Source organism: Caloenas nicobarica, chromosome 1 (genome assembly GCF_036013445.1).
Source record: "Caloenas nicobarica isolate bCalNic1 chromosome 1, bCalNic1.hap1, whole genome shotgun sequence".
Taxonomy (NCBI): Eukaryota; Metazoa; Chordata; class Aves; order Columbiformes; family Columbidae; genus Caloenas; species Caloenas nicobarica.
In genome coordinates, this window is record NC_088245.1 from 89,153 (window position 1) to 108,737 (window position 19,585).

The 19,585-nt window shown below is 59.8% G+C and overlaps 4 non-coding genes across 4 annotated transcripts; all 4 read right to left on the reverse strand.

Moving 5' to 3' along the window:
- Positions 1 to 1,759: 1,759 nt before the first annotated feature.
- Positions 1,760 to 1,950, reverse strand: LOC135984655 (U2 spliceosomal RNA). Its single transcript, XR_010605700.1, has one exon. It is a non-coding gene; the product is annotated as a U2 spliceosomal RNA (small nuclear RNA).
- A 4,478-nt stretch (positions 1,951 to 6,428) lies between these two features.
- LOC135984612 (U2 spliceosomal RNA) lies at positions 6,429 to 6,619 on the reverse strand. Its single transcript, XR_010605659.1, has one exon. It is a non-coding gene; the product is annotated as a U2 spliceosomal RNA (small nuclear RNA).
- A 4,477-nt stretch (positions 6,620 to 11,096) lies between these two features.
- On the reverse strand, positions 11,097 to 11,287 carry LOC135984613 (U2 spliceosomal RNA). The gene has a single exon (XR_010605660.1). It is a non-coding gene; the product is annotated as a U2 spliceosomal RNA (small nuclear RNA).
- Positions 11,288 to 15,764: 4,477 nt separating this feature from the next.
- On the reverse strand, positions 15,765 to 15,955 carry LOC135984614 (U2 spliceosomal RNA). The gene has a single exon (XR_010605661.1). It is a non-coding gene; the product is annotated as a U2 spliceosomal RNA (small nuclear RNA).
- Between the last annotated feature and the right edge of the window lie 3,630 nt (positions 15,956 to 19,585).

Sequence of the window (19,585 nt, forward strand, 5' to 3'; positions counted from 1 at the left end):
AAATCAGGTTAAGAAGCCGACACTGGGGCGAGAGGGGGGGGCACCAGGCTGTGAAGACAACGGGGACATTAGAGACCCCTGATGAACACTCTGGAATACCAAAGATGAACTTCCGGCAAGGGGCGGGTCTATGTAAATAATTTATGTTTAATGCATTATCTAATTAGTATAAACAGATGAATACGCAACAGGTATAGGTAATAAATGCCAAGAAGTGCAAATCATGCGCACACTCGATCAGAGGAACGATCCTCTGAGTGTCCAGCACCCTGCAATAAAAGCGCTGCCTCTTAACACTTTCAAAGCAGTGTTAAGGGATCTTTTTGCCAGCTTTTCAGTATCAGCACGTCGGCCTCCTGAACTCTGGCGTCGGACACCACCGGACCCCCACCTCTGGGAGGTCCATGCCCCTGCCCAGTCCCTGCTCTCCCCTGCAGCGCCCACTGCCCTCCCACCCCCTACAAAACCAGCCAAACCGGCTTTGGCTTTTGGCCCAAACCAGCTCCCCTAGTGCCCATTTCTGAGCCCAACCCCAGCTGCTGAGCCTGTTCTCCAGTCCCAAAAACGCAAGATTTGACCTCTATTCCTGAGCCTGAGGCCGCACAACTCCATCTGTTTCTGAGCCCCAAAATCCACTGCCTAAGACTGTTTGCAAGCCCCAGGAACAGAAATCTCCGTCTCCGTTTCTGGCCCCCAGCAGCTGCTTTCTGGCCCCTTGCACCCCCGCGTGCGATGCTGAGGGCTGGGGGGAGCTCAGCCCCGCCCCCAGCCCCGCACCCCCGGGCCCCACACGCAGTTTGGGGAGCGCTGGGAGCTGCGGAGCGCCCGGCCCCGTCCTGCGGGCAGCACCAGCACAGGCGGGGCAGCGCTTCTTCATTGCCGGGGATGGGACGAGGCCGCCCCTGCTCGCCCCGGCCGGACACGGGCTCGGCCCCAAACCCCCCGCGCCCGGGGCAGCGCTGTCCCGAGGCCGCTCCACCCCAGGGGTCGCTCGGCTCGGGGCTCGGCCGCGCCCGCAGCAGCCTGGAGCGCGGGGACCCACCGCACATCGCGGAGCCGGAGCTGCAGTTCCGCCCTTTGGCCGAACGGCAGCAGGGAAAACGGAACAACATAGAAACAAACACCGAGGAGGGACGGAAATGAAAGCAATTGCAAAGCCCAAATTCCCGATGAGAACAACAGCGGCGGGACTGGGGTGCAGAGAATTGCGGGGGGAGACAACGGGCGGTTTGAGGGGTGCAGGCGGCGCCACAGGGGTCCGCAGGCAGAGCGGCTATGGGGGGGCGGTGCAGAATATGGGGGCTGGAGGGGAGAGAGGAGGGAGCGAGGACCCGAGAGCGGAGGGCAAAGGACGGGGGAGTGTCACGGGGGAAAGAACGCGCGCGGGGCACATTCGGAGAGAAACCGCTTGGGGAGGGAAGGAGACGCAGAGGGGGACGGGAGACGGACACGGACACGCGAGGGTGATGTGGAAATAACAAGGTGCACGGGCGGCCGCGGGCGGGGGTGATCCGCGCTGGAGGGTCCGCCCGGGACCACCCACAGCAGACGAGTCACCGGGACAGCCCGCAGCGGAGAACCCGCTCTGGAGACCCGGCCTACGCCAGGAAACCCGCACCGGATCAGCCCCGACAATGCCCCTCCGACGGGCCAAAGAACGCCAGACACACCACACGCTCCACTCCACGCACAACGCCCGCGAGCCCCGCACCCGGCGCCCCTTCGCTCTGTCTTCAACCACGAAAGGATCCCCACCGGGGTGGGGTGCACCGTTCCCGGAGGCACTGCAATACCGGGACGATGCGTGGAGCGGAGGGAGCAAGCTCCGGATCCAACTCCCAGGCCCAAAAATCCGTTTAATATAAAGTCCTCTCATCGAGGACGTATCAGATATTAAACTGATAAGAACAGATACTACACTTGATCTTAGCCAAAAGGCCGAGAAGCGATGCCCCACCCCCTCCGCCGCACCGCCCCATCCTCTTCCAGACCCTCCGACCTCGCGGTCACTCCCGCCGCGCCGCGCCGCACCCACGCCCGAGCGCCTTTCCCGCTCTACTCCCCTCACTCTCGCCCACGGTTCCACCGGGGTCCGCGGGCACCGACTCTCGCCGCGCCCGGAGACGCCCCGCGACGAGCCTCCCAGCGGCCCCTTCGGCCTCTCGGGTACGCGATTGGTGTATGCCCGCCTCTAATTTGCATTCTCCCCGCCCCTCGTCACGCCGGCCCTCGTCCCCGCGCGCCCCGCCCCTTGTTTCCTGTCCGCGATCTGATTGGCACGATCCGCATCCAGATTTGCATTCGCCCCGCCCACTCACCTCTCCGCCCACTCACCTCTCCGCCCACACCCCGAGCCGATTTGCGTACTCGGCGCGGCTTTTGCTTCTGTTCTATTTCTGCCCAACCTCTTCTATTGCTATTTCTCCTGTTTCTAGCTCTAGTTTTATTTTTCTCCGTATTTTTCTTTTTCTTTCCTATTTCTCTTTCCCGGCGGCCCGTTCGACCGCTGCTCTCCTGATTTCTACGTCCCGCCCTTAGTGCGGCGCGGCGCGCGGTCGCGGAGCCCAATGCGCACGCGCAGCTCTGCTGGCGCAGTGCTGCGATTTCGCCAGCAGGCGGCAGCAGTGAGCAGCCGGCGGGAATGCTTGGGTGCCTGTTTTCCCCAAAATTGTTCTTTTTAATTTTATTCCCCCACCCCTTCCCGCCCTCCCGCCGTTGCGGACCCAGATTCAGGGTGTCCGGGACGTTTTTGTGCCGTGGCGACGCCTCCCGCTCCGTGCCTGCGGCCCCACAGGGTAAACTCCCTACTTAGGGGAGCCGGCCCCAAATTGCGGTGGGAAAAGGGGGAAATGGAGAAGCGGGAGAGAGGCAGCTGTTGGAAGTGCTTTTATATCTTTATTTCTTCAGAAATATATCAAGCGCGATTGACTTTTTAAATCCTTTCTATACACAGGGGGCTTTGAGGCCAATTGTCTGAGGTTCAACCAGGCCGAGTTGCCGGGTCCTGCACTTGGGCCACAACAACCCCGCGAACGCTGCAGGCTGGGGAAGAGCGGCTGGAAAGCGCCTCGCAGAAAAGGCCCTGGGGGTGTTGGTGCCAGCGGCTGAACATGAGCCAGCGTGTGCCCAGGCGGCCAAGAGGCCACCAGCATCCTGGCTTGTATCAAGAATAGTGTGGCCAGCAGGACTAGAGAAGTGATTGTGCCGCTGTGCTGGGCACTGGGGAGGTCAAACCTCCAATCCTGGGGGCAGTTTGGGGCCCCTCACGCCAAGAAAGGCCTTGAGGTGCTGGAGCGAGTTGAGAGAAGGGAACGGAGCTGGGGAAGGGGCTGGAGCACAAGTGCGATGGGAGCGGCTGAGGGAGCTGGGGGTTCAGCTGGAGAACAGGAGCTGAGGGGAGACCTTCTGATCTCTGACCTGCCTGAAAGGAGCTTGGAGCCGGGGCGGGGGGGGGGGGGGGGGGGTCGGGCTCCGCTCCCCAGGAACAAGCGCCAGGAGCAGAGGAAACGGCCTCGAGTTGCGCCAGGGGAGGTTGAGGTTGGATCTGGGGACCAATTTCTTCCCCAAAGGGCTGTCGGGCGTTGGAACAGGCTGCCCAGGGCAGTGCTGGAGTCACCGTCCCTGGAGGAGCGTAAAAGGTGTTTAGACAAGTTCCTTAGGGACATGGTTTAGTGCTAGAGTTACGTTAGGTTATGGCTGGACTCGATGATCCTCAGGGTCTCTTCCAACCGAAATGATTCTATGATTCAAGACCTTCTAAACCGGCCACCAGCCTGCTTAGGGTCCCCCCAGCTTCCAACTTTCCTTACACTTAACAGGCACGTGCTTTGTTCCATCTTCCAGCAGCAAAAACACACACGGTCTCAGACCCAGAGCACAACCTCGGGATGCCCACGCACACTTTGTTGTTCTGATGAGGAGCCACGGGCATCCCCGCGAGTACGGCTGCACGCAGCAGAGCAGGCGTGGATTTAACCCCGAGCGAGAGGCCGGCTGCCCACGGGCAGAATGAACTCACCTCCGTGCTGCCCAGAGCTCCTGCTGGGGACAGCCCTGCCTGCACCGGCCGCTCCGCAGCTGTGCCGGGAGCACAGCCCGGTCCTCGGGGGCTGCCACGAACAGACACCCCAGCTCGTTGCAGCTCCTGCTCATTGCAGCCGCAGGTGATTTTGCTCTGGCCGATGCACACTCGAGGCAGCACACAGCCCCTCTCACTCCAGCTCCTGCTCACTGCAGTGCTGGCTGACTGAAGCTCCAGTTCCTTCAGCTCCTTCTCCTGACAAGCTCCAGCTGTTCCTACAGTTCCTACAAGGTTGTAAACCAATTGCTGTGAAAAGCCGAGTGTTAGGATTAAACACCATAGTTATACATTGTATAAATACTACTGAGTTTGTATGATCAGTTAACTATTCCAAGCTGTGTACAAAGACAAAAAATCTTTTAGGAACCTCTAGCCATCATGTGACAAGACTAGGCCTAACGTAGCAAGACTAGGCCTAATGTAACAGAAACCTAACAAAGAAACAACAGCTCTGCAGAGACTGGACTTGAGGCAAAGCGGGGTGTCCTTGGCTTGCAAGCTGGGAAAGTGGAATATTCCACTAAATGAAGAAAGAGCTACAAGACTCGCACTGAGTAGCAGCACAAAATGACAGTATGCTTGTTCAAGAAATCAGGTTAAGAAGCCGACACTGGGGCGAGAGGGGGGGGCACCAGGCTGTGAAGACAACGGGGACATTAGAGACCCCTGATGAACACTCTGGAATACCAAAGATGAACTTCCGGCAAGGGGCGGGTCTATGTAAATAATTTATGTTTAATGCATTATCTAATTAGTATAAACAGATGAATACGCAACAGGTATAGGTAATAAATGCCAAGAAGTGCAAATCATGCGCACACTCGATCAGAGGAACGATCCTCTGAGTGTCCAGCACCCTGCAATAAAAGCGCTGCCTCTTAACACTTTCAAAGCAGTGTTAAGGGATCTTTTTGCCAGCTTTTCAGTATCAGCACGTCGGCCTCCTGAACTCTGGCGTCGGACACCACCGGACCCCCACCTCTGGGAGGTCCATGCCCCTGCCCAGTCCCTGCTCTCCCCTGCAGCGCCCACTGCCCTCCCACCCCCTACAAAACCAGCCAAACCGGCTTTGGCTTTTGGCCCAAACCAGCTCCCCTAGTGCCCATTTCTGAGCCCAACCCCAGCTGCTGAGCCTGTTCTCCAGTCCCAAAAACGCAAGATTTGACCTCTATTCCTGAGCCTGAGGCCGCACAACTCCATCTGTTTCTGAGCCCCAAAATCCACTGCCTAAGACTGTTTGCAAGCCCCAGGAACAGAAATCTCCGTCTCCGTTTCTGGCCCCCAGCAGCTGCTTTCTGGCCCCTTGCACCCCCGCGTGCGATGCTGAGGGCTGGGGGGAGCTCAGCCCCGCCCCCAGCCCCGCACCCCCGGGCCCCACACGCAGTTTGGGGAGCGCTGGGAGCTGCGGAGCGCCCGGCCCCGTCCTGCGGGCAGCACCAGCACAGGCGGGGCAGCGCTTCTTCATTGCCGGGGATGGGACGAGGCCGCCCCTGCTCGCCCCGGCCGGACACGGGCTCGGCCCCAAACCCCCCGCGCCCGGGGCAGCGCTGTCCCGAGGCCGCTCCACCCCAGGGGTCGCTCGGCTCGGGGCTCGGCCGCGCCCGCAGCAGCCTGGAGCGCGGGGACCCACCGCACATCGCGGAGCCGGAGCTGCAGTTCCGCCCTTTGGCCGAACGGCAGCAGGGAAAACGGAACAACATAGAAACAAACACCGAGGAGGGACGGAAATGAAAGCAATTGCAAAGCCCAAATTCCCGATGAGAACAACAGCGGCGGGACTGGGGTGCAGAGAATTGCGGGGGGAGACAACGGGCGGTTTGAGGGGTGCAGGCGGCGCCACAGGGGTCCGCAGGCAGAGCGGCTATGGGGGGGCGGTGCAGAATATGGGGGCTGGAGGGGAGAGAGGAGGGAGCGAGGACCCGAGAGCGGAGGGCAAAGGACGGGGGAGTGTCACGGGGGAAAGAACGCGCGCGGGGCACATTCGGAGAGAAACCGCTTGGGGAGGGAAGGAGACGCAGAGGGGGACGGGAGACGGACACGGACACGCGAGGGTGATGTGGAAATAACAAGGTGCACGGGCGGCCGCGGGCGGGGGTGATCCGCGCTGGAGGGTCCGCCCGGGACCACCCACAGCAGACGAGTCACCGGGACAGCCCGCAGCGGAGAACCCGCTCTGGAGACCCGGCCTACGCCAGGAAACCCGCACCGGATCAGCCCCGACAATGCCCCTCCGACGGGCCAAAGAACGCCAGACACACCACACGCTCCACTCCACGCACAACGCCCGCGAGCCCCGCACCCGGCGCCCCTTCGCTCTGTCTTCAACCACGAAAGGATCCCCACCGGGGTGGGGTGCACCGTTCCCGGAGGCACTGCAATACCGGGACGATGCGTGGAGCGGAGGGAGCAAGCTCCGGATCCAACTCCCAGGCCCAAAAATCCGTTTAATATAAAGTCCTCTCATCGAGGACGTATCAGATATTAAACTGATAAGAACAGATACTACACTTGATCTTAGCCAAAAGGCCGAGAAGCGATGCCCCACCCCCTCCGCCGCACCGCCCCATCCTCTTCCAGACCCTCCGACCTCGCGGTCACTCCCGCCGCGCCGCGCCGCACCCACGCCCGAGCGCCTTTCCCGCTCTACTCCCCTCACTCTCGCCCACGGTTCCACCGGGGTCCGCGGGCACCGACTCTCGCCGCGCCCGGAGACGCCCCGCGACGAGCCTCCCAGCGGCCCCTTCGGCCTCTCGGGTACGCGATTGGTGTATGCCCGCCTCTAATTTGCATTCTCCCCGCCCCTCGTCACGCCGGCCCTCGTCCCCGCGCGCCCCGCCCCTTGTTTCCTGTCCGCGATCTGATTGGCACGATCCGCATCCAGATTTGCATTCGCCCCGCCCACTCACCTCTCCGCCCACTCACCTCTCCGCCCACACCCCGAGCCGATTTGCGTACTCGGCGCGGCTTTTGCTTCTGTTCTATTTCTGCCCAACCTCTTCTATTGCTATTTCTCCTGTTTCTAGCTCTAGTTTTATTTTTCTCCGTATTTTTCTTTTTCTTTCCTATTTCTCTTTCCCGGCGGCCCGTTCGACCGCTGCTCTCCTGATTTCTACGTCCCGCCCTTAGTGCGGCGCGGCGCGCGGTCGCGGAGCCCAATGCGCACGCGCAGCTCTGCTGGCGCAGTGCTGCGATTTCGCCAGCAGGCGGCAGCAGTGAGCAGCCGGCGGGAATGCTTGGGTGCCTGTTTTCCCCAAAATTGTTCTTTTTAATTTTATTCCCCCACCCCTTCCCGCCCTCCCGCCGTTGCGGACCCAGATTCAGGGTGTCCGGGACGTTTTTGTGCCGTGGCGACGCCTCCCGCTCCGTGCCTGCGGCCCCACAGGGTAAACTCCCTACTTAGGGGAGCCGGCCCCAAATTGCGGTGGGAAAAGGGGGAAATGGAGAAGCGGGAGAGAGGCAGCTGTTGGAAGTGCTTTTATATCTTTATTTCTTCAGAAATATATCAAGCGCGATTGACTTTTTAAATCCTTTCTATACACAGGGGGCTTTGAGGCCAATTGTCTGAGGTTCAACCAGGCCGAGTTGCCGGGTCCTGCACTTGGGCCACAACAACCCCGCGAACGCTGCAGGCTGGGGAAGAGCGGCTGGAAAGCGCCTCGCAGAAAAGGCCCTGGGGGTGTTGGTGCCAGCGGCTGAACATGAGCCAGCGTGTGCCCAGGCGGCCAAGAGGCCACCAGCATCCTGGCTTGTATCAAGAATAGTGTGGCCAGCAGGACTAGAGAAGTGATTGTGCCGCTGTGCTGGGCACTGGGGAGGTCAAACCTCCAATCCTGGGGGCAGTTTGGGGCCCCTCACGCCAAGAAAGGCCTTGAGGTGCTGGAGCGAGTTGAGAGAAGGGAACGGAGCTGGGGAAGGGGCTGGAGCACAAGTGCGATGGGAGCGGCTGAGGGAGCTGGGGGTTCAGCTGGAGAACAGGAGCTGAGGGGAGACCTTCTGATCTCTGACCTGCCTGAAAGGAGCTTGGAGCCGGGGCGGGGTGGGGGGGGGGGGGTCGGGCTCCGCTCCCCAGGAACAAGCGCCAGGAGCAGAGGAAACGGCCTCGAGTTGCGCCAGGGGAGGTTGAGGTTGGATCTGGGGACCAATTTCTTCCCCAAAGGGCTGTCGGGCGTTGGAACAGGCTGCCCAGGGCAGTGCTGGAGTCACCGTCCCTGGAGGAGCGTAAAAGGTGTTTAGACAAGTTCCTTAGGGACATGGTTTAGTGCTAGAGTTACGTTAGGTTATGGCTGGACTCGATGATCCTCAGGGTCTCTTCCAACCGAAATGATTCTATGATTCAAGATCTTCTAAACCGGCCACCAGCCTGCTTAGGGTCCCCCCAGCTTCCAACTTTCCTTACACTTAACAGGCACGTGCTTTGTTCCATCTTCCAGCAGCAAAAACACACACGGTCTCAGACCCAGAGCACAACCTCGGGATGCCCACGCACACTTTGTTGTTCTGATGAGGAGCCACGGGCATCCCCGCGAGTACGGCTGCACGCAGCAGAGCAGGCGTGGATTTAACCCCGAGCGAGAGGCCGGCTGCCCACGGGCAGAATGAACTCACCTCCGTGCTGCCCAGAGCTCCTGCTGGGGACAGCCCTGCCTGCACCGGCCGCTCCGCAGCTGTGCCGGGAGCACAGCCCGGTCCTCGGGGGCTGCCACGAACAGACACCCCAGCTCGTTGCAGCTCCTGCTCATTGCAGCCGCAGGTGATTTTGCTCTGGCCGATGCACACTCGAGGCAGCACACAGCCCCTCTCACTCCAGCTCCTGCTCACTGCAGTGCTGGCTGACTGAAGCTCCAGTTCCTTCAGCTCCTTCTCCTGACAAGCTCCAGCTGTTCCTACAGTTCCTACAAGGTTGTAAACCAATTGCTGTGAAAAGCCGAGTGTTAGGATTAAACACCATAGTTATACATTGTATAAATACTACTGAGTTTGTATGATCAGTTAACTATTCCAAGCTGTGTACAAAGACAAAAAATCTTTTAGGAACCTCTAGCCATCATGTGACAAGACTAGGCCTAACGTAGCAAGACTAGGCCTAATGTAACAGAAACCTAACAAAGAAACAACAGCTCTGCAGAGACTGGACTTGAGGCAAAGCGGGGTGTCCTTGGCTTGCAAGCTGGGAAAGTGGAATATTCCACTAAATGAAGAAAGAGCTACAAGACTCGCACTGAGTAGCAGCACAAAATGACAGTATGCTTGTTCAAGAAATCAGGTTAAGAAGCCGACACTGGGGCGAGAGGGGGGGGCACCAGGCTGTGAAGACAACGGGGACATTAGAGACCCCTGATGAACACTCTGGAATACCAAAGATGAACTTCCGGCAAGGGGCGGGTCTATGTAAATAATTTATGTTTAATGCATTATCTAATTAGTATAAACAGATGAATACGCAACAGGTATAGGTAATAAATGCCAAGAAGTGCAAATCATGCGCACACTCGATCAGAGGAACGATCCTCTGAGTGTCCAGCACCCTGCAATAAAAGCGCTGCCTCTTAACACTTTCAAAGCAGTGTTAAGGGATCTTTTTGCCAGCTTTTCAGTATCAGCACGTCGGCCTCCTGAACTCTGGCGTCGGACACCACCGGACCCCCACCTCTGGGAGGTCCATGCCCCTGCCCAGTCCCTGCTCTCCCCTGCAGCGCCCACTGCCCTCCCACCCCCTACAAAACCAGCCAAACCGGCTTTGGCTTTTGGCCCAAACCAGCTCCCCTAGTGCCCATTTCTGAGCCCAACCCCAGCTGCTGAGCCTGTTCTCCAGTCCCAAAAACGCAAGATTTGACCTCTATTCCTGAGCCTGAGGCCGCACAACTCCATCTGTTTCTGAGCCCCAAAATCCACTGCCTAAGACTGTTTGCAAGCCCCAGGAACAGAAATCTCCGTCTCCGTTTCTGGCCCCCAGCAGCTGCTTTCTGGCCCCTTGCACCCCCGCGTGCGATGCTGAGGGCTGGGGGGAGCTCAGCCCCGCCCCCAGCCCCGCACCCCCGGGCCCCACACGCAGTTTGGGGAGCGCTGGGAGCTGCGGAGCGCCCGGCCCCGTCCTGCGGGCAGCACCAGCACAGGCGGGGCAGCGCTTCTTCATTGCCGGGGATGGGACGAGGCCGCCCCTGCTCGCCCCGGCCGGACACGGGCTCGGCCCCAAACCCCCCGCGCCCGGGGCAGCGCTGTCCCGAGGCCGCTCCACCCCAGGGGTCGCTCGGCTCGGGGCTCGGCCGCGCCCGCAGCAGCCTGGAGCGCGGGGACCCACCGCACATCGCGGAGCCGGAGCTGCAGTTCCGCCCTTTGGCCGAACGGCAGCAGGGAAAACGGAACAACATAGAAACAAACACCGAGGAGGGACGGAAATGAAAACAATTGCAAAGCCCAAATTCCCGATGAGAACAACAGCGGCGGGACTGGGGTGCAGAGAATTGCGGGGGGAGACAACGGGCGGTTTGAGGGGTGCAGGCGGCGCCACAGGGGTCCGCAGGCAGAGCGGCTATGGGGGGGCGGTGCAGAATATGGGGGCTGGAGGGGAGAGAGGAGGGAGCGAGGACCCGAGAGCGGAGGGCAAAGGACGGGGGAGTGTCACGGGGGAAAGAACGCGCGCGGGGCACATTCGGAGAGAAACCGCTTGGGGAGGGAAGGAGACGCAGAGGGGGACGGGAGACGGACACGGACACGCGAGGGTGATGTGGAAATAACAAGGTGCACGGGCGGCCGCGGGCGGGGGTGATCCGCGCTGGAGGGTCCGCCCGGGACCACCCACAGCAGACGAGTCACCGGGACAGCCCGCAGCGGAGAACCCGCTCTGGAGACCCGGCCTACGCCAGGAAACCCGCACCGGATCAGCCCCGACAATGCCCCTCCGACGGGCCAAAGAACGCCAGACACACCACACGCTCCACTCCACGCACAACGCCCGCGAGCCCCGCACCCGGCGCCCCTTCGCTCTGTCTTCAACCACGAAAGGATCCCCACCGGGGTGGGGTGCACCGTTCCCGGAGGCACTGCAATACCGGGACGATGCGTGGAGCGGAGGGAGCAAGCTCCGGATCCAACTCCCAGGCCCAAAAATCCGTTTAATATAAAGTCCTCTCATCGAGGACGTATCAGATATTAAACTGATAAGAACAGATACTACACTTGATCTTAGCCAAAAGGCCGAGAAGCGATGCCCCACCCCCTCCGCCGCACCGCCCCATCCTCTTCCAGACCCTCCGACCTCGCGGTCACTCCCGCCGCGCCGCGCCGCACCCACGCCCGAGCGCCTTTCCCGCTCTACTCCCCTCACTCTCGCCCACGGTTCCACCGGGGTCCGCGGGCACCGACTCTCGCCGCGCCCGGAGACGCCCCGCGACGAGCCTCCCAGCGGCCCCTTCGGCCTCTCGGGTACGCGATTGGTGTATGCCCGCCTCTAATTTGCATTCTCCCCGCCCCTCGTCACGCCGGCCCTCGTCCCCGCGCGCCCCGCCCCTTGTTTCCTGTCCGCGATCTGATTGGCACGATCCGCATCCAGATTTGCATTCGCCCCGCCCACTCACCTCTCCGCCCACTCACCTCTCCGCCCACACCCCGAGCCGATTTGCGTACTCGGCGCGGCTTTTGCTTCTGTTCTATTTCTGCCCAACCTCTTCTATTGCTATTTCTCCTGTTTCTAGCTCTAGTTTTATTTTTCTCCGTATTTTTCTTTTTCTTTCCTATTTCTCTTTCCCGGCGGCCCGTTCGACCGCTGCTCTCCTGATTTCTACGTCCCGCCCTTAGTGCGGCGCGGCGCGCGGTCGCGGAGCCCAATGCGCACGCGCAGCTCTGCTGGCGCAGTGCTGCGATTTCGCCAGCAGGCGGCAGCAGTGAGCAGCCGGCGGGAATGCTTGGGTGCCTGTTTTCCCCAAAATTGTTCTTTTTAATTTTATTCCCCCACCCCTTCCCGCCCTCCCGCCGTTGCGGACCCAGATTCAGGGTGTCCGGGACGTTTTTGTGCCGTGGCGACGCCTCCCGCTCCGTGCCTGCGGCCCCACAGGGTAAACTCCCTACTTAGGGGAGCCGGCCCCAAATTGCGGTGGGAAAAGGGGGAAATGGAGAAGCGGGAGAGAGGCAGCTGTTGGAAGTGCTTTTATATCTTTATTTCTTCAGAAATATATCAAGCGCGATTGACTTTTTAAATCCTTTCTATACACAGGGGGCTTTGAGGCCAATTGTCTGAGGTTCAACCAGGCCGAGTTGCCGGGTCCTGCACTTGGGCCACAACAACCCCGCGAACGCTGCAGGCTGGGGAAGAGCGGCTGGAAAGCGCCTCGCAGAAAAGGCCCTGGGGGTGTTGGTGCCAGCGGCTGAACATGAGCCAGCGTGTGCCCAGGCGGCCAAGAGGCCACCAGCATCCTGGCTTGTATCAAGAATAGTGTGGCCAGCAGGACTAGAGAAGTGATTGTGCCGCTGTGCTGGGCACTGGGGAGGTCAAACCTCCAATCCTGGGGGCAGTTTGGGGCCCCTCACGCCAAGAAAGGCCTTGAGGTGCTGGAGCGAGTTGAGAGAAGGGAACGGAGCTGGGGAAGGGGCTGGAGCACAAGTGCGATGGGAGCGGCTGAGGGAGCTGGGGGTTCAGCTGGAGAACAGGAGCTGAGGGGAGACCTTCTGATCTCTGACCTGCCTGAAAGGAGCTTGGAGCCGGGGCGGGGTGGGGGGGGGGGGGTCGGGCTCCGCTCCCCAGGAACAAGCGCCAGGAGCAGAGGAAACGGCCTCGAGTTGCGCCAGGGGAGGTTGAGGTTGGATCTGGGGACCAATTTCTTCCCCAAAGGGCTGTCGGGCGTTGGAACAGGCTGCCCAGGGCAGTGCTGGAGTCACCGTCCCTGGAGGAGCGTAAAAGGTGTTTAGACAAGTTCCTTAGGGACATGGTTTAGTGCTAGAGTTACGTTAGGTTATGGCTGGACTCGATGATCCTCAGGGTCTCTTCCAACCGAAATGATTCTATGATTCAAGATCTTCTAAACCGGCCACCAGCCTGCTTAGGGTCCCCCCAGCTTCCAACTTTCCTTACACTTAACAGGCACGTGCTTTGTTCCATCTTCCAGCAGCAAAAACACACACGGTCTCAGACCCAGAGCACAACCTCGGGATGCCCACGCACACTTTGTTGTTCTGATGAGGAGCCACGGGCATCCCCGCGAGTACGGCTGCACGCAGCAGAGCAGGCGTGGATTTAACCCCGAGCGAGAGGCCGGCTGCCCACGGGCAGAATGAACTCACCTCCGTGCTGCCCAGAGCTCCTGCTGGGGACAGCCCTGCCTGCACCGGCCGCTCCGCAGCTGTGCCGGGAGCACAGCCCGGTCCTCGGGGGCTGCCACGAACAGACACCCCAGCTCGTTGCAGCTCCTGCTCATTGCAGCCGCAGGTGATTTTGCTCTGGCCGATGCACACTCGAGGCAGCACACAGCCCCTCTCACTCCAGCTCCTGCTCACTGCAGTGCTGGCTGACTGAAGCTCCAGTTCCTTCAGCTCCTTCTCCTGACAAGCTCCAGCTGTTCCTACAGTTCCTACAAGGTTGTAAACCAATTGCTGTGAAAAGCCGAGTGTTAGGATTAAACACCATAGTTATACATTGTATAAATACTACTGAGTTTGTATGATCAGTTAACTATTCCAAGCTGTGTACAAAGACAAAAAATCTTTTAGGAACCTCTAGCCATCATGTGACAAGACTAGGCCTAACGTAGCAAGACTAGGCCTAATGTAACAGAAACCTAACAAAGAAACAACAGCTCTGCAGAGACTGGACTTGAGGCAAAGCGGGGTGTCCTTGGCTTGCAAGCTGGGAAAGTGGAATATTCCACTAAATGAAGAAAGAGCTACAAGACTCGCACTGAGTAGCAGCACAAAATGACAGTATGCTTGTTCAAGAAATCAGGTTAAGAAGCCGACACTGGGGCGAGAGGGGGGGGCACCAGGCTGTGAAGACAACGGGGACATTAGAGACCCCTGATGAACACTCTGGAATACCAAAGATGAACTTCCGGCAAGGGGCGGGTCTATGTAAATAATTTATGTTTAATGCATTATCTAATTAGTATAAACAGATGAATACGCAACAGGTATAGGTAATAAATGCCAAGAAGTGCAAATCATGCGCACACTCGATCAGAGGAACGATCCTCTGAGTGTCCAGCACCCTGCAATAAAAGCGCTGCCTCTTAACACTTTCAAAGCAGTGTTAAGGGATCTTTTTGCCAGCTTTTCAGTATCAGCACGTCGGCCTCCTGAACTCTGGCGTCGGACACCACCGGACCCCCACCTCTGGGAGGTCCATGCCCCTGCCCAGTCCCTGCTCTCCCCTGCAGCGCCCACTGCCCTCCCACCCCCTACAAAACCAGCCAAACCGGCTTTGGCTTTTGGCCCAAACCAGCTCCCCTAGTGCCCATTTCTGAGCCCAACCCCAGCTGCTGAGCCTGTTCTCCAGTCCCAAAAACGCAAGATTTGACCTCTATTCCTGAGCCTGAGGCCGCACAACTCCATCTGTTTCTGAGCCCCAAAATCCACTGCCTAAGACTGTTTGCAAGCCCCAGGAACAGAAATCTCCGTCTCCGTTTCTGGCCCCCAGCAGCTGCTTTCTGGCCCCTTGCACCCCCGCGTGCGATGCTGAGGGCTGGGGGGAGCTCAGCCCCGCCCCCAGCCCCGCACCCCCGGGCCCCACACGCAGTTTGGGGAGCGCTGGGAGCTGCGGAGCGCCCGGCCCCGTCCTGCGGGCAGCACCAGCACAGGCGGGGCAGCGCTTCTTCATTGCCGGGGATGGGACGAGGCCGCCCCTGCTCGCCCCGGCCGGACACGGGCTCGGCCCCAAACCCCCCGCGCCCGGGGCAGCGCTGTCCCGAGGCCGCTCCACCCCAGGGGTCGCTCGGCTCGGGGCTCGGCCGCGCCCGCAGCAGCCTGGAGCGCGGGGACCCACCGCACATCGCGGAGCCGGAGCTGCAGTTCCGCCCTTTGGCCGAACGGCAGCAGGGAAAACGGAACAACATAGAAACAAACACCGAGGAGGGACGGAAATGAAAACAATTGCAAAGCCCAAATTCCCGATGAGAACAACAGCGGCGGGACTGGGGTGCAGAGAATTGCGGGGGGAGACAACGGGCGGTTTGAGGGGTGCAGGCGGCGCCACAGGGGTCCGCAGGCAGAGCGGCTATGGGGGGGCGGTGCAGAATATGGGGGCTGGAGGGGAGAGAGGAGGGAGCGAGGACCCGAGAGCGGAGGGCAAAGGACGGGGGAGTGTCACGGGGGAAAGAACGCGCGCGGGGCACATTCGGAGAGAAACCGCTTGGGGAGGGAAGGAGACGCAGAGGGGGACGGGAGACGGACACGGACACGCGAGGGTGATGTGGAAATAACAAGGTGCACGGGCGGCCGCGGGCGGGGGTGATCCGCGCTGGAGGGTCCGCCCGGGACCACCCACAGCAGACGAGTCACCGGGACAGCCCGCAGCGGAGAACCCGCTCTGGAGACCCGGCCTACGCCAGGAAACCCGCACCGGATCAGCCCCGACAATGCCCCTCCGACGGGCCAAAGAACGCCAGACACACCACACGCTCCACTCCACGCACAACGCCCGCGAGCCCCGCACCCGGCGCCCCTTCGCTCTGTCTTCAACCACGAAAGGATCCCCACCGGGGTGGGGTGCACCGTTCCCGGAGGCACTGCAATACCGGGACGATGCGTGGAGCGGAGGGAGCAAGCTCCGGATCCAACTCCCAGGCCCAAAAATCCGTTTAATATAAAGTCCTCTCATCGAGGACGTATCAGATATTAAACTGATAAGAACAGATACTACACTTGATCTTAGCCAAAAGGCCGAGAAGCGATGCCCCACCCCCTCCGCCGCACCGCCCCATCCTCTTCCAGACCCTCCGACCTCGCGGTCACTCCCGCCGCGCCGCGCCGCACCCACGCCCGAGCGCCTTTCCCGCTCTACTCCCCTCACTCTCGCCCACGGTTCCACCGGGGTCCGCGGGCACCGACTCTCGCCGCGCCCGGAGACGCCCCGCGACGAGCCTCCCAGCGGCCCCTTCGGCCTCTCGGGTACGCGATTGGTGTATGCCCGCCTCTAATTTGCATTCTCCCCGCCCCTCGTCACGCCGGCCCTCGTCCCCGCGCGCCCCGCCCCTTGTTTCCTGTCCGCGATCTGATTGGCACGATCCGCATCCAGATTTGCATTCGCCCCGCCCACTCACCTCTCCGCCCACTCACCTCTCCGCCCACACCCCGAGCCGATTTGCGTACTCGGCGCGGCTTTTGCTTCTGTTCTATTTCTGCCCAACCTCTTCTATTGCTATTTCTCCTGTTTCTAGCTCTAGTTTTATTTTTCTCCGTATTTTTCTTTTTCTTTCCTATTTCTCTTTCCCGGCGGCCCGTTCGACCGCTGCTCTCCTGATTTCTACGTCCCGCCCTTAGTGCGGCGCGGCGCGCGGTCGCGGAGCCCAATGCGCACGCGCAGCTCTGCTGGCGCAGTGCTGCGATTTCGCCAGCAGGCGGCAGCAGTGAGCAGCCGGCGGGAATGCTTGGGTGCCTGTTTTCCCCAAAATTGTTCTTTTTAATTTTATTCCCCCACCCCTTCCCGCCCTCCCGCCGTTGCGGACCCAGATTCAGGGTGTCCGGGACGTTTTTGTGCCGTGGCGACGCCTCCCGCTCCGTGCCTGCGGCCCCACAGGGTAAACTCCCTACTTAGGGGAGCCGGCCCCAAATTGCGGTGGGAAAAGGGGGAAATGGAGAAGCGGGAGAGAGGCAGCTGTTGGAAGTGCTTTTATATCTTTATTTCTTCAGAAATATATCAAGCGCGATTGACTTTTTAAATCCTTTCTATACACAGGGGGCTTTGAGGCCAATTGTCTGAGGTTCAACCAGGCCGAGTTGCCGGGTCCTGCACTTGGGCCACAACAACCCCGCGAACGCTGCAGGCTGGGGAAGAGCGGCTGGAAAGCGCCTCGCAGAAAAGGCCCTGGGGGTGTTGGTGCCAGCGGCTGAACATGAGCCAGCGTGTGCCCAGGCGGCCAAGAGGCCACCAGCATCCTGGCTTGTATCAAGAATAGTGTGGCCAGCAGGACTAGAGAAGTGATTGTGCCGCTGTGCTGGGCACTGGGGAGGTCAAACCTCCAATCCTGGGGGCAGTTTGGGGCCCCTCACGCCAAGAAAGGCCTTGAGGTGCTGGAGCGAGTTGAGAGAAGGGAACGGAGCTGGGGAAGGGGCTGGAGCACAAGTGCGATGGGAGCGGCTGAGGGAGCTGGGGGTTCAGCTGGAGAACAGGAGCTGAGGGGAGACCTTCTGATCTCTGACCTGCCTGAAAGGAGCTTGGAGCCGGGGCGGGGGGGGGGGGGGGGGGGGTCGGGCTCCGCTCCCCAGGAACAAGCGCCAGGAGCAGAGGAAACGGCCTCGAGTTGCGCCAGGGGAGGTTGAGGTTGGATCTGGGGACCAATTTCTTCCCCAAAGGGCTGTCGGGCGTTGGAACAGGCTGCCCAGGGCAGTGCTGGAGTCACCGTCCCTGGAGGAGCGTAAAAGGTGTTTAGACAAGTTCCTTAGGGACATGGTTTAGTGCTAGAGTTACGTTAGGTTATGGCTGGACTCGATGATCCTCAGGGTCTCTTCCAACCGAAATGATTCTATGATTCAAGACCTTCTAAACCGGCCACCAGCCTGCTTAGGGTCCCCCCAGCTTCCAACTTTCCTTACACTTAACAGGCACGTGCTTTGTTCCATCTTCCAGCAGCAAAAACACACACGGTCTCAGACCCAGAGCACAACCTCGGGATGCCCACGCACACTTTGTTGTTCTGATGAGGAGCCACGGGCATCCCCGCGAGTACGGCTGCACGCAGCAGAGCAGGCGTGGATTTAACCCCGAGCGAGAGGCCGGCTGCCCACGGGCAGAATGAACTCACCTCCGTGCTGCCCAGAGCTCCTGCTGGGGACAGCCCTGCCTGCACCGGCCGCTCCGCAGCTGTGCCGGGAGCACAGCCCGGTCCTCGGGGGCTGCCACGAACAGACACCCCAGCTCGTTGCAGCTCCTGCTCATTGCAGCCGCAGGTGATTTTGCTCTGGCCGATGCACACTCGAGGCAGCACACAGCCCCTCTCACTCCAGCTCCTGCTCACTGCAGTGCTGGCTGACTGAAGCTCCAGTTCCTTCAGCTCCTTCTCCTGACAAGCTCCAGCTGTTCCTACAGTTCCTACAAGGTTGTAAACCAATTGCTGTGAAAAGCCGAGTGTTAGGATTAAACACCATAGTTATACATTGTATAAATACTACTGAGTTTGTATGATCAGTTAACTATTCCAAGCTGTGTACAAAGACAAAAAATCTTTTAGGAACCTCTAGCCATCATGTGACAAGACTAGGCCTAACGTAGCAAGACTAGGCCTAATGTAACAGAAACCTAACAAAGAAACAACAGCTCTGCAGAGACTGGACTTGAGGCAAAGCGGGGTGTCCTTGGCTTGCAAGCTGGGAAAGTGGAATATTCCACTAAATGAAGAAAGAGCTACAAGACTCGCACTGAGTAGCAGCACAAAATGACAGTATGCTTGTTCAAGAAATCAGGTTAAGAAGCCGACACTGGGGCGAGAGGGGGGGGCACCAGGCTGTGAAGACAACGGGGACATTAGAGACCCCTGATGAACACTCTGGAATACCAAAGATGAACTTCCGGCAAGGGGCGGGTCTATGTAAATAATTTATGTTTAATGCATTATCTAATTAGTATAAACAGATGAATACGCAACAGGTATAGGTAATAAATGCCAAGAAGTGCAAATCATGCGCACACTCGATCAGAGGAACGATCCTCTGAGTGTCCAGCACCCTGCAATAAAAGCGCTGCCTCTTAACACTTTCAAAGCAGTGTTAAGGGATCTTTTTGCCAGCTTTTCAGTATCAGCACGTCGGCCTCCTGAACTCTGGCGTCGGACACCACCGGACCCCCACCTCTGGGAGGTCCATGCCCCTGCCCAGTCCCTGCTCTCCCCTGCAGCGCCCACTGCCCTCCCACCCCCTACAAAACCAGCCAAACCGGCTTTGGCTTTTGGCCCAAACCAGCTCCCCTAGTGCCCATTTCTGAGCCCAACCCCAGCTGCTGAGCCTGTTCTCCAGTCCCAAAAACGCAAGATTTGACCTCTATTCCTGAGCCTGAGGCCGCACAACTCCATCTGTTTCTGAGCCCCAAAATCCACTGCCTAAGACTGTTTGCAAGCCCCAGGAACAGAAATCTCCGTCTCCGTTTCTGGCCCCCAGCAGCTGCTTTCTGGCCCCTTGCACCCCCGCGTGCGATGCTGAGGGCTGGGGGGAGCTCAGCCCCGCCCCCAGCCCCGCACCCCCGGGCCCCACACGCAGTTTGGGGAGCGCTGGGAGCTGCGGAGCGCCCGGCCCCGTCCTGCGGGCAGCACCAGCACAGGCGGGGCAGCGCTTCTTCATTGCCGGGGATGGGACGAGGCCGCCCCTGCTCGC